Genomic DNA, 12,701 nt, shown 5'->3' on the forward strand with positions numbered 1-12,701 from the left:
GTCTGGATATGGGCTGTCCATAGGTCGTCTACAGGGGCTACTTCTGGGCTGTCTGGGTCTACAATGCTAAGAATACTTTTTATGTCATCTTTGTCAAGCCCTGTGCCTGCACTATATTTTGCCAGAAAGGTACCTGCATCTCGTGGATACTTCTTGGGATTGGGACATAGTTCTTTTATTTTGGAGAGTGTACCCAAAGGTAATGGTATATGCACCTCGGTGTTCCCCATGGTCATCAAAGGTGCTTTGAGTGAAGCCCCTACTGCTTCTCTCTCAGTTTCCTCTTCTATGGATAATGTCCCTGTTTTACTAATTGGACCTGTCTCCTCAGTTTTGGGAATAGGTGTCTCTTTTGTATGGCTTCTTGTAGTGGTGGGGGGCAGCGCTATAATCCTATCCTGCGCTTCTTTCAACATTTCCTCCTTCTTCCCTAATTGCTTTCTTAACTTTTCTAGTTCCTTTTGTAAGTCCTCCATCCTATGTACCTCTCTCTCTTTTCCCTCCTGAAATTCCTTCTCCCTTTCTTCCAAGTTTTTCTGATACATTTCTAACTCTATTTTCTTATCCACTTGTACCTTTTCTGCCTCATTGAGGACTATTTCTTTTTGTGTTAGGTCTTCCATAAGTGTTTCTAACTCAGTTCTCCTCTTCCCTATTCTCTCTTCTTCCTCCGTTTTCCTCTCTTCAAACTCTCTTATTTTTGCCTCTAATTCCTGCATTTCGGGACTACCCACTTCTTCTTGTCCTGTAACTTCTTCCTGTCTCCCCTCTTCCTCTCTGCCCCTGCTTATTTGTTCCCATTGGGCCACTTGTTGTGGTGTTGCTGTGGTGTGTGCTATGGCGGCTAGGACTACAGGATCCAGTGTAGGATATAATTGAAGGTATGGACCTGGCGTCCCATCCTCGTTTTTTACCATATCATAAGGTGGGGGTGGACATTGAGGCGGGGGAGGGGGAGGTGAAGGGGGTGCAGGGGCTTCAGCCATAGCACTGGGTCCTATATTTGGAGTAAGCTTTGTAGTTTTATTAATATGCTTCTTTTTATATTTGTGTAGACATTTATCCCATGCATGGTAACAATCTTTTATATATTGAATATTTTCCCACTTCCCTGGAGGGTACGAATTTTTGTGGATTTGGCATATTTTACTTACTTCCTGCCAGTCTTCCTCAGTACAAGGACCAAATGGCCCTGGGTCATGTATCCCCAATTGCTGACACCTTTCTCGGACTTGTGTCCAAAATGGTTCTACCTGGGGGCCAGGGATCATATTACTGACAAATTCATAGGGTGATGGGGTGGCCATGGCTTGGGTTGCTGCAGAATTCCCCATCTAGTAGTCTGGGCAGTGCGTGTCTAGTGGCAGGACACAGGTGATAACACCCGGTTTGTCCAACAATCCGGTCTCTGGTCTGGGAGTAGGATCCCTGATCTTTTTTGGGGCAGATGGACTTATATAAAACTATGAAGATTTACCCTTAATATACGATGAAGGGTAAATCTTTTCCTGGTGGCGGGATATACCCCTCTTACACCAAGTCTGCAAGAGAACCCCCCTGGTCTGGTGGTCAGTAAAATCCACTTGTCATCTATTCTTAGGAAGAGTAGACCTAACGTGCAATGGGGGCAGGCGGATGCTATGTCACTACAAGAGGGCTCCTCATACTCTGCACTCATTTAAACAACAACAATTATTTTCCTTATACTCTATATTAAAACTTATACTCTATATACTTACACACGTACCTAGAGAGAAACATACATATTCTTAATATACTTTAAGACATGAAATAACCGTATTGCAATACATTTATCAATTTATAGTGCACTTTTTTAAAAAAAAAATTCAAATGGGCGTCCACTCCACCAATCCCTTTGTCACGGGCGTAATCTACTACTTCCCGTGTTAAAAATACTATTACCAATAGTTTTAAGTCAGACCAACCTAGTCGGACTCCCCTAAACCTATAAATTCCTTGCGAGCCCTTTTAACCTCCCGAGGGACCAGCCTAGTCCGCCGCGAAGGCACAGTTACTTCTTTTAAATTTAAACTAAGTTCGTAGCGGCCGCCCGGACAGAGTAAGTGTTTACACCATTCACCAATCAGGTAAAAAGAGTAAAGTGACCTACCTGTCGCAAGACGAACCCCACTTCTGGTACCAAAACTGTTAGGTTGCTCGTCTTCTTAATAATACCAGTTACCCCTGGTTGCCTAGGCTAGGATGGAGGAGCGGAGATCCCGTTCACCGGTGGAGAGACATTACACATACACGATTTGTACGTGAATAATGGCTGCTAGGTTTATTAACTTACACATAGCCTTTTATGTAGTAGGAGAAAAAGACCCTGCCCCTTAGAAGGCATTACACATAAACATACGTCAGCATTATACTTCCTCAAACAATAGTCTTTGTTAATAAATATAGACCAAAGGTTAGTTAGCTCGTTACGTTTGCACATCAGTGTCTGCTGACTGACCCCAAATATGTCAAGAGTTCAGCAAAACCTATTTTCAACCAGCATTACCTCACCATGCAGTTGGTATCACAAGTTGAAACAGACAATTGATGCTTGTATAGAAACTTGAGACTGACCTTCTGGTCAGACTTGAGTAATCATCTTCTTTTTGTCACGCTACTAATTATCACGTTATCAGTAGTTTTACGTACACATAACCCAGGCTTTATAAAATAAAAGTAAAGCATAAATAGAAAAGGTACCTTATACCTTATAATCACTTCCTGTCTGTAACTGACATCACTTCCTGTCTGTGACTGACATCACTTCCTGTCTGCATTCCATAGAAACGTCCTGTCTAAATATGAGTGATATCACCACCTTGTGGAGATCAGCAGAACTGCAGCGGCAAGAAATGTCTCATAGTAGTGTAAAATATCTTACCACAGAAGTTCAAATATAACACAAAAATAGTAAGAAATAATAGATACAGTTCAAATTGTTTAACAAAGATATTTTTATTACATATAGAAAAGTCTTAAAGACACAGAACACAAGGTCATACCAAATGCATAGCTAATAAAACCGATACTCCCAAAATGAATCCTTTTGGTGAAGAAAGTACAAAAAATAAATGATGCTTATAAATATCAATCCACTCATAATGGAAATGTTAAACATAAATTACATGGATGTAATGTTCACAGGAATGGTGGTGGAGATCTCTCAAAGTAAGAACAACTCCTTGAATGCTTATATAAATAGAATAATTAATCCTGGAGTGTAAAAAGCTGTAAAGCAATGAATAATATATAAACCGGGTCATCCACTTCATCCATAAAGACATTGTGATTCCAGATCTTCTAGATCACATAGGAGGAGGACTCATCGAGGATTTCATACATTTGTTTGGAAGGATAGAAGAATCCTCAGAAGGGATCCTGTAGGATGACAGGAAAGTCTCCTGACTGTTGGGATCATCCAAACATAATGATTACATCCATGAACTGGAGCGAGATCATTGGGGTGATAAAGCCAATCTGTAAACACTGTGTAGATGTTATCCAAGAACTCAGCACACTCCAGGTGTGGAGAAAGTCTCAAGGTGGATTTATCCTGTTGTTGTGCTTTTTAAGGACATTTTCCGGCACAGTATTTATTATAAGTAATTTTTAACAAAGATATTTTTAAGATACAAAATCAATCTGTATGACACAGTCTATACATATGAAACGTATTCACGGAGACAACTGATCATACAAAATAGTTACATTTATTGGTTTACAAAAAACAAATATTTATATGAAATTAAAATATTGATTGTGTCACATGAACACCTTGACAATTAATGGAAACAACCACAAAATGGGAGTGTCGTACCTTGGACGTAATATCACTATTATCACTTCTCAGTAGAATCAATAACCTTAAGATAATTGACAATTAAACAGAGCGTCTGTATTTCACACGTCCAACCGTTACTATACTGCAGGTAAGTAAGTGGTTAATAATGTGAAATAAATTAGACGTTTGTTTGTCAATAAAAGTGGCATCTGTGCAAAAAGAAATATATAATGAAAAATTGAATTTAGAGAAAAAAATGTAAAAGGCGGTTATTGATTCGGGAGAACATTTATCAATAGTAGAATATTCAATACATGGGGGCGTGGCCAAGATGGCGATCTAGGAGGCAGCAAGATTTAGAGCTCTGCTGGATATCCTGTTTTTTATCCTGACTCCGGACAGCCTGTGGGCTATATACACTGCCTATCCTGCAGCAGATGTCCTCCAAAACAAGGCACAGGGGTAAGAGACTCCATTTCCCGCTGCCTGTTGAGACTTCAGGGTCGCAAGAGGTCCCGCGTGCTGAGGCCTTCTCGAGGTGTCTGCAAAACATGGCCTCGCAGACGGAGATGGCGGACCCGGCGGAGGAGAGACAGCTTGGCTTTCAGGAAGTGATGGCGGCGATCGCCACCTGTCAGGCGACCCTCACCAATAAGATCGAAGCGGTGCAGCTAGATGTCGGGCTCATCAGGCAGGACTTGGACAAGCTACGGTCTCGGGTGACGGAGGTTGAACACAGGTCCGGCCTGACTGAGGACACAGTGGCGGAGCACACGGCCTCCATTCGCTCCCTTCAGACTCGGGTTCGCGCCCTGGAGTATAAAGTGGACGACGCCGAGAATAGGAATAGGAGGAATAACCTCCGCCTTGTTGGTCTGCCGGAGGGTGAGGAGGGGAAGAATCCGACGGTGTTCGTGGAGGAGTTGCTAAGGTCCCTGCTACCGAACGCACAGTTTTCCCCATACTTTACTGTGGAGCGGGCGCACCGCGTGCCTCCTGCCCCCGGACCGCCTGGAGCTCGTCCGCGGACGCTAATCTTCCGCATGTTGAACTTCCGAGACCGGGATGAAGCATTACGAGCCGCCAGGAGAGAGGGTGACCTATTGTACCACAATGCCAGGCTTCTCTTCTTTCCAGACTACTCCATGGAAACGCAGAAGCTCTGCCGTGCGTTTGACCAAGTGAAGGCGGGTTTGCGAGCGAGAAACATTAAATACAGTGTCCTGTTCCCTGCCAAGTTGCGGGTCCAAGATGGTGAGACAGTGCAATTTTTCACCTCGCCGCGGGACGCGGCCGCGTGGTTGGAGACCTTGCCCCCCCGGGGGTGAAGATTGCCAGCTCCTATTTTGTCCTACTGTTCTCTCTACTCCCCTGTTTACTTGGGTAGTCTGGCTGGATTCCTCATTTCTCTTTTTTTACACTGCTGGTGGTGCCTTTTGCGCAGGCTGGCCAACTGCATCTGATGAGGTACTGTCCTAATTTTTACTGTGACACAAAGCCCCTTCCCTGCCTGTGGTCATGTCGCTCTGCCTGACTGCTGAACTTGGATTCATGTATTGGTTTTGGGTGGGGGTGGCGTGCTCCCTTTATGCTCTCATGGGCTTTGCCGGCAGGGAATGGAGGGTTACCGGGGGGGGGGTCTTCCCCCCCTCTTCACTTCTGGTGCTGGATGACTGGCCGGGAACATGCCTACATGTTGACTGGGGATATACCTGCCTTTGCAGCTAGACGTTTGAACATTTGGGTGGGGGGTTATTCCATTGAAGGTATCCGGAGGGGGGAGGTGGGGGGGAATGTATATGTTTGATGCTGTGTACCCGGGATGTCCTCCCTCCTCTTTGACTGTTTTTTTTTTTTATTTTTTTTTTGTGTGTGTTTTTTGAAAGTGGGAGGCGGTGTCTATTTACATGTCTTTGCTTAAGTTGTGTGCCCCTAAGTGTGCTTAGGAGAATGTTATTATGTTAGCGTTCCAGCATCTCTACTGTCTTGTAGGGTGAGGAATTTTTGCTGTCAGCTAACGTCCCTTTGATAATTCTTACTGTTGCGTTTTTGTAATTGGGTATGGGAACCAATGCATCGCCAGTTTTAGGGGGGTGCGGGGTGGGGGGGGGGTGTTGGGTTGGGGTTGCGTATCTGCAGTTGCAGACGATGGGGTTGTGTTTTGTGTTTTTATGTTTTTTGTGGTTTTGTTTGCTGTTTTGTTCGGAGCTGCTATTATAATACAAGGCGTGAGCTAACCTGTGGGGGTACGTGTCTATACATGGGTACTGTGGCAGTATGTGACAGGCACTGTGGTGTGATCTCTGGGGATTGGTGGCTGGGGGAGGGGGGGGTGGCCTGGGTCCGATGGCTTTGTGATGCTCAGTATGGCTAATGTTTCCATTTTATCTTGGAACGTGCGGGGGCTAAACTCTGCTGTTAAGAGGTCTCTGGTGTTTAAGTACTTGCAGAGGTATGCCCCCCACGTGTGTATTCTCCAAGAGACGCATATGCTTGGCCAGCGGATCCTGGGTCTTCGGAGGGCGTGGGTTGGCATGCATTACCATTCTACTTATTCGAACTATGCTAGGGGGGTTAGTATACTGATCCGGAGATCTCTCCCGTCTCAGGTTCTGGATGTCCGTACTGACCCTGGGGGAAGGTTTGTGATACTACACCTGACTGTCTGTGGGAGAAACGTGGTTTTGGTGGGCCTGTATCTTCCCCCTCCAGCTGATTCGACGGTTCTCTATGACATTATGCGGGTGGTGATGGGCTATTCCACGCAGGAGATCCTTATATTTGGCGATTTTAACTTGACTCCTAGGGATGATCTTGATAGACTGCACCTCGGGCACAGGTCTTCCTCTGAGTTACAGCAGTGGGCCACTACCTTTGCTCTGACTGATGTGTGGCGGCATTACCACCCGCATGATCGGGAGTATACATGCCACTCGGCATTACACAGAGCTCTCTCCAGAATTGACTTAGTTTATGCCTCTTCCGGGGCGCTTGGATGGACGCAGGAGGTCCGCCATTTGCCCAGGGGTATTTCGGACCACTCCCCTCTGTGCCTAACCCTATCTCTGGATAGACCCCCTGGACTGAGACTCTGGCGTTTGTCGGGCTTCTGGGTGACGGATGACAGGGTTCTGGAACCGATGACTGAAGCACTCTGTCAGTATTGGTCTACTCATGGGGAACCGACACCTGTGCTGACTGCCTGGGATCCTTTTAAGGCCTGGACGAGGGGGGCTTTCATTTCCAACATCTCCCATGTGCAGAGGGAGGCTGAGCGGACCGTGCGGGAGCGGGAGGGGGAGGCTGGGAGGCGGGAGGCGACCTACATTTTGGATCCCAGCGGTTCTAACTACTTACGGTGGCAGGGTGCGTTGCGGGAGCTCTCGCTGTGTAGGGTGGAGCAGACTAAAAAAATCTATGCTTCACGCAAGGCAGCGGGTCTTTGAATTCGGTGATAGGAATGGGCGGCTGCTGGCCTGGCTGGCAAAGGGGCAGATGGGATCCACACATATAGCTCAGATTCGGGATGTCACTGGGGATCTACTGTCTTCCCCTGCTGCCATTAATCTTCGGTTCCTTGATTTTTTTTAGAGGGGTCTATACTTCTCGTGCTGGGCCTGACTCCGCAGAGACGCGGAATTATTTGCAGCAGATCCCCTTCCCTATGTTATCTCAGACAGACAGAGATATGCTGGATGGCGATATTACCCTGGAGGAGGTACAGGCGGCGATTGGGGCGCTCCAGCCGGGTAAGGCCCCGGGTATGGATGGGTTACCATCGGAATTCTATGTACAAAATATGGAGCTCCTTGCCCCGAAACGTACTGCCTTGTTCTTGGGACTCGGGGCGGCGGATGCCCTTCCTGAGTCCATGGAAGAAGCGGTCATTGTCCTTATCCCCAAACCAGGTAAGGACCCGCAGGAGTGCTCCTCCTATAGACCCATATCTCTACTAAATGTAGATGCCAAAATACTAGCGAAGGTTCTGGCCACCCGACTCACATCGGTCATTTCGAAGTTGATCCATGCCGACCAGACTGGTTTCATGCCTGGTAAAGGCACGGACATCAATATACGTCGTCTTTTCCTTAATCTTTCCATCTCACATGACAATAGTGGCTCCCGGGTGGTGGCGTCCCTTGACGCAGAAAAGGCGCTTGACTCTGTGGAGTGGGGATACCTTTGGGAGGTGCTTCGTTGCTTTGGGTTTGGCCCTGGTTTTTTGCGTTGGCTGCAATTGCTCTACAGGGCGCCCCGGGCTAGGGTGCGCACCAACGATCGACTCTCGGAGCTGTTTCCACTCCACAGAGGTACGCGTCAGGGGTGTCCTTTGTCCCCCGGGTTATTTGCCCTGGCCTTGGAGCCCCTGGCGATTTACATCAGGGAGTCCCCGGGAGTTCAGGGACTGGTGGTGGGCGGAGTGGAGGAAAAGATTTCGCTGTATGTGGATGATGCCCTGCTCTATCTGAGGGATGCTGGCCCCTCATTAGGAGCCGCCTTACGGATCTTTGACCAGTTTGGAGCCCACTCCGGTATCCGTATTAACTGGTCGAAGTCAAGTTTGCTTCCCTTGGATGGAGGGGTGGGTGATGGCGTGGATTCTGGCCCTTTGGAATGGGTATCGTCTTTTAAATACTTGGGGGTGCTGGTATCTAGAGATCCCATTCATTATTACAGACTGAATATAAGCCCCTTATTACGTTTTGTCAAGGACCGATTTCGGTCATGGGCTGGGTTGCCACTAAACCTCTTGGGTCGCATCAGTATATTTAAGATGGTGCTGCTGCCCAAGCTCAACTACATTTTTAGAAATAGTCCGGTGTGGGTTCAGGCCTCCTTTTTTCGTGAACTGGATGGACACCTTACCTCCTTTTTGTGGAATGGTATGACCCCTCGTCTGGCCAGGGCTACCTTGCGCCTTCCTACACACTTGGGGGGACTTGCTCTCCCCGATGTGCGGGCCTATTATTGGGCAGCAATATTGGTTACAGCGCACTGGTGGTTGGATGGGAGTCGTTCTAATGCTGCGGTGCGTGTGGAAGCGGCGCGGGTGGGTACCAGACGAGATCTTCAGGATCTGGTGTATAAAGGGGCGAGGGCTCGCTCTGATCTCCCTATCCCGACAAAAACTACTTTGAAGGCGTGGGTTGTGGCTAGGCGTAGATTCTCGGTTGCCGCGCGATGGTCTCCTGCTCAACCACTCTGGGGTAACCCCAACTTGCAACACTTTCGTACGGTTCCGGACCACCGGGTGTGGGCTAGGTATGGGATAATGACACTTAAGGATATTATGCCTAACGGCACCCTACTGACTTTTGCACAGCTTACTGGGAAGCATGATCTACCGGGTTGGATGTATTTCCGTTACATTCAATTACGTCATGCAGCCAGGGCCCAATTCCCGGTTCCCCCCCTGCTCCAGTTGGATCCAGTGGAGGATCTTCTGTCTGATGGTGAACTACGAAAGCCCCTCTCCTCCTTGTATGGTATTTTACTGCCGAAGGATATTCCCAGGATGGCTAGGTTGTGGGAGGCATGGCATGGTGATATACCGTCGCTCACTCGGGAAGATTGGGAGCACTGTTTACATCATGGTACCAGGGTAATGATAGCGGCGGGTGACAAACTCATGCAGCTTAAATTTTTGCATAGGGTGTATCTCACTCCAGTTAGATTATCTAGGATGTATGCGGACAGGGACCCGTACTGCCCCCGTTGTAGGACGTGTCTTGGCTCGTTTTTGCACATGTTTTGGGAGTGCCCATCCCTGGCGCCCTTTTGGGACGGGATTTTTGAACAGATGAATGTCCGTATGGAACTGTCGGTCCCTAGGACTCCGGAACTTGCTCTCCTGGGGGTACAAGAGGATGCTCAGAGGTCACATCACAGTAAGATCCTTATCTCTATCCTTTGTTTCTATGCTAGGAGGGAGATTCTGGTGCGATGGACATCCTCAGTTCCGCCTAGGGTGTCTGCATGGGAGAATAAAATCAATGCTATGTTGCCTCTTTACAAATTGACTTATCTAAGTAGGAGATGTCCTTGGAAGTTGGACAAGGTATGGTCCCCTTGGACTGGACCTACCCTTGGATAGTGGGCGGAGGGCGGCGAGGTGCCCTGTGTCTTACTCCTCTTACATTTTTTTGTTTCTCTCTGGTGAGCTCCTTCTCCTCCCCCCCTCCCCCCTCTTCTTTCTGGCGTCTCCTCCTCCCTTCTCTGCTCTCGCTCCCCCCCCCCCCCTTTTCCTTCTGTTTTCTTTTCCTCCTTTCTTCTTTTCTTTTTCTGCTGTCGGCTGTCTTGCCTCCACCCCCTTTTCCCCCCCCAAGAGGGTTTTATCATTGTTATAGCTATCCTTTGGCTCACAGATCCTCAGTGTTCACTATGATTGTTTTGCTGACCTTGGTACGATGTTACAGTATGCCTTGTATGCAGATTTTGTATTATATGTATATTTAATAAAGCACTCCTGATTGTTAAAAAAAAAAAAGAATATTCAATACATCAATACTTGAGAGAACATACAAGATATAACCAACATGGCATATTTACCCATTCCAAAATGGCTACTAGTCTGGATTGTTCCAAGGAACAGGAATCTTTATGAATGTGAAAATATGTATTCATGCATGGTGCATGAGTGTCAGTCTGTCTGCGAGTATGTGCCTCTCCCAGTGTCCCTTCTCAGGGTGGGTCCCTAAGCTTCCTCCTATGACCATCTTTTGTGCTTCTTAAATATACTCCTAAACAGTAAGATCATAGCATTATACTAAGTTCTGCCCAAAAGGTATGTGTTCCCTCCTCATTGGCAGGCAAAACGTAATGATTACCTTTCCCAGGAGCCTCGTGATTTTAAGGTAATAGCACCTTCAACCACCAGGTGTCTCACATGTGTTTGGTGTTTATCTCTTTAAATTAATATTTTATATTTATAATTAGTGATGGACGAACTTCCGACGGGACGTTTCGCGCACGCGGCCGATAGTTTGCGAACCGTAACGTTTGCAGCGGGCCCCATTGACTTCAATTGGAGGCGAACTTTGCAAACCTACAGGTCAAATTTTCAGCCACAAAATAATTAATTGCTGTGCAAACATAGTCCCACCACATGGCCAATGACATAACACATGTATGAGGTGAATCTGGGATCGACAACTACAAGCATTCTTTTTTTATATGTGAAATTGTTCTGACAATTCAGGACTGTGGAGCGCATGAAGGCAATGGAGGAGAGGGAAGGTCAGGGTAGGCAAAGAAGAGGGTGCAGGAGATGATCACCAGCAGCGTGACATACAGCAATGACACCTGCACCGTGATAGAGTCATCTGACACCAGCACCGTGATAGAGAGCACTGACATCAGCAGCGTGACATAAAGCACTAACACCAGCACTGTGATAGAGAGCACTGACATCAGCAGCGTGACATAAAGCACTAACACCAGCACCATGAAATACAGCACTAACAGCAGCACCGTGATAGAGAGCACTGACATCAGCAGCATGACAAACAGCAATGACACCTGCACCGTGATAGAGTCATCTGACAACAGCACCATGATAGAGAGCACTGACATCAGCAGCGTGACATAAAGCACTAACACCAGCACCATGATATACAGCACTGACAGCAGCACCGTGATAGAGAGTACTGACATCAGCACTGTGATATACAGCACTGACACCTGCACCGTAAGCAGCCCCAGGAGGAAGTCAGCATAGCACAGGGATGGTGGGAGCCCCTCATAATGAGCATAGCACAGGGATGGTGGGAGCCCCTCATAAGGAGCATAGCACAGGGATGGTGGGAGCCCCTCATAATGAGCATAGCACAGGGATGGTGGGAGCCCCTTATAATGAGCATAGCACAGGGATGGTGGGAGCCCCTCATAATAAGCAGCCCCAGGAGGATGTCAGCACAGGGATGGTGGGAGCCCCTCATAATAAGCATAGCACAGGGATGGTGGGAGCCCCTCATAATGAGCATAGCACAGGGATGGTGGGAGCCCCTCATAATATGCACAGCAGAGGTACAGCCCCAGGAGGATTTCAGCACAGCACAGGGATGGTGGGAGCCCCTCATAATAAGCAGCCCCAGTAGAAATATGACACCGCTCAACCTCTTCAAAGAGGAGGGTACGGGCATATAGTACGGTGTGCTTTTTTTGGACAAGGAAGTGAGCCAAATGAAGAAAGAAGGTCTCTGTGCTCGATGAAAAAAATTGTTTATAGACATATACATGGTCTACTGGTCACATGTGTTAAATTCCTCCGAGATCCATGCCTCATTCATTTTTAGAAATGTGAGGTAGTTAACACTGTCGTGAGCTAGGCGAGTATGCTTATCGGTCATGATCCCCCCTGCTGCGCTGAACGTCCTTTCGGACAGGACACTGGATGAGGGGCAAGCCAACAGTTCGATTGCAAATTGGGCAAGCTCTGGCCAGAGGTCAAGCCTGCCCACCCAGTAGTCCAGGGGTTCATCACTCCTCAGAGCGTCCACATCGGCCTTTAACCCAATGTAGTCGGACACCTGACGGTCTAGGCGTTCCCTGATGCTGGATCCGGATGACACCTGTCGATGGGTCGGCTGAAAGAATGACCTCATATCCGAAGTCACCAACACATCTTCAAACCGGCCTCTTCTTGCAGGCGCTGTTGGATTGGTACCCGCAACTCCTCTGGGAGTGGGAATTGCTCCTCTGCCAGCGCACGCAAAGGCAGAATGCAGCATTTCTCGAAGCAAGGCCTGGAAGTGCTCCATTCTGCCAGCCCTCTGTGACGGCGGTAACATTTCTGTCATTTTGTGTTTGTACCCGGGGTCTAAGTACGTTGCCACCCAGTACTGGTCCTTGACCCTTATGCTTTTTATACGGGGGTCCCTATTAAAACACTGGAGCATGA

At 47.7% G+C, this 12,701-nt stretch overlaps 1 protein-coding gene across 3 annotated transcripts in view; it reads right to left on the minus strand.

The window, feature by feature from the left end:
* The window catches only part of LOC143989559 (uncharacterized), a 205,885-nt gene extending 203,156 nt beyond the window's left edge, over window positions 1–2,729 (minus strand). For 2 of the 3 annotated variants that reach the window (XM_077489737.1, XM_077489738.1), the window contains exon 1: window positions 2,132–2,728. The gene's annotated coding sequence lies outside the window, so the exon portion shown is untranslated. Of the gene's footprint in view, window positions 1–2,131 lie in introns of all 3 variants that reach the window. The other variant, XM_077489739.1, reaches the window with a different exon arrangement.
* Between the last annotated feature and the right edge of the window lie 9,972 nt (window positions 2,730–12,701).

Source organism: Lithobates pipiens, unplaced genomic scaffold, assembly GCF_037356315.1.
Source record: "Lithobates pipiens isolate NorthernLeopardFrog02 unplaced genomic scaffold, aLitPip1_a1.2 Scaffold_18, whole genome shotgun sequence".
Lineage (NCBI taxonomy): Eukaryota > Metazoa > Chordata > Amphibia > Anura > Ranidae > Lithobates > Lithobates pipiens.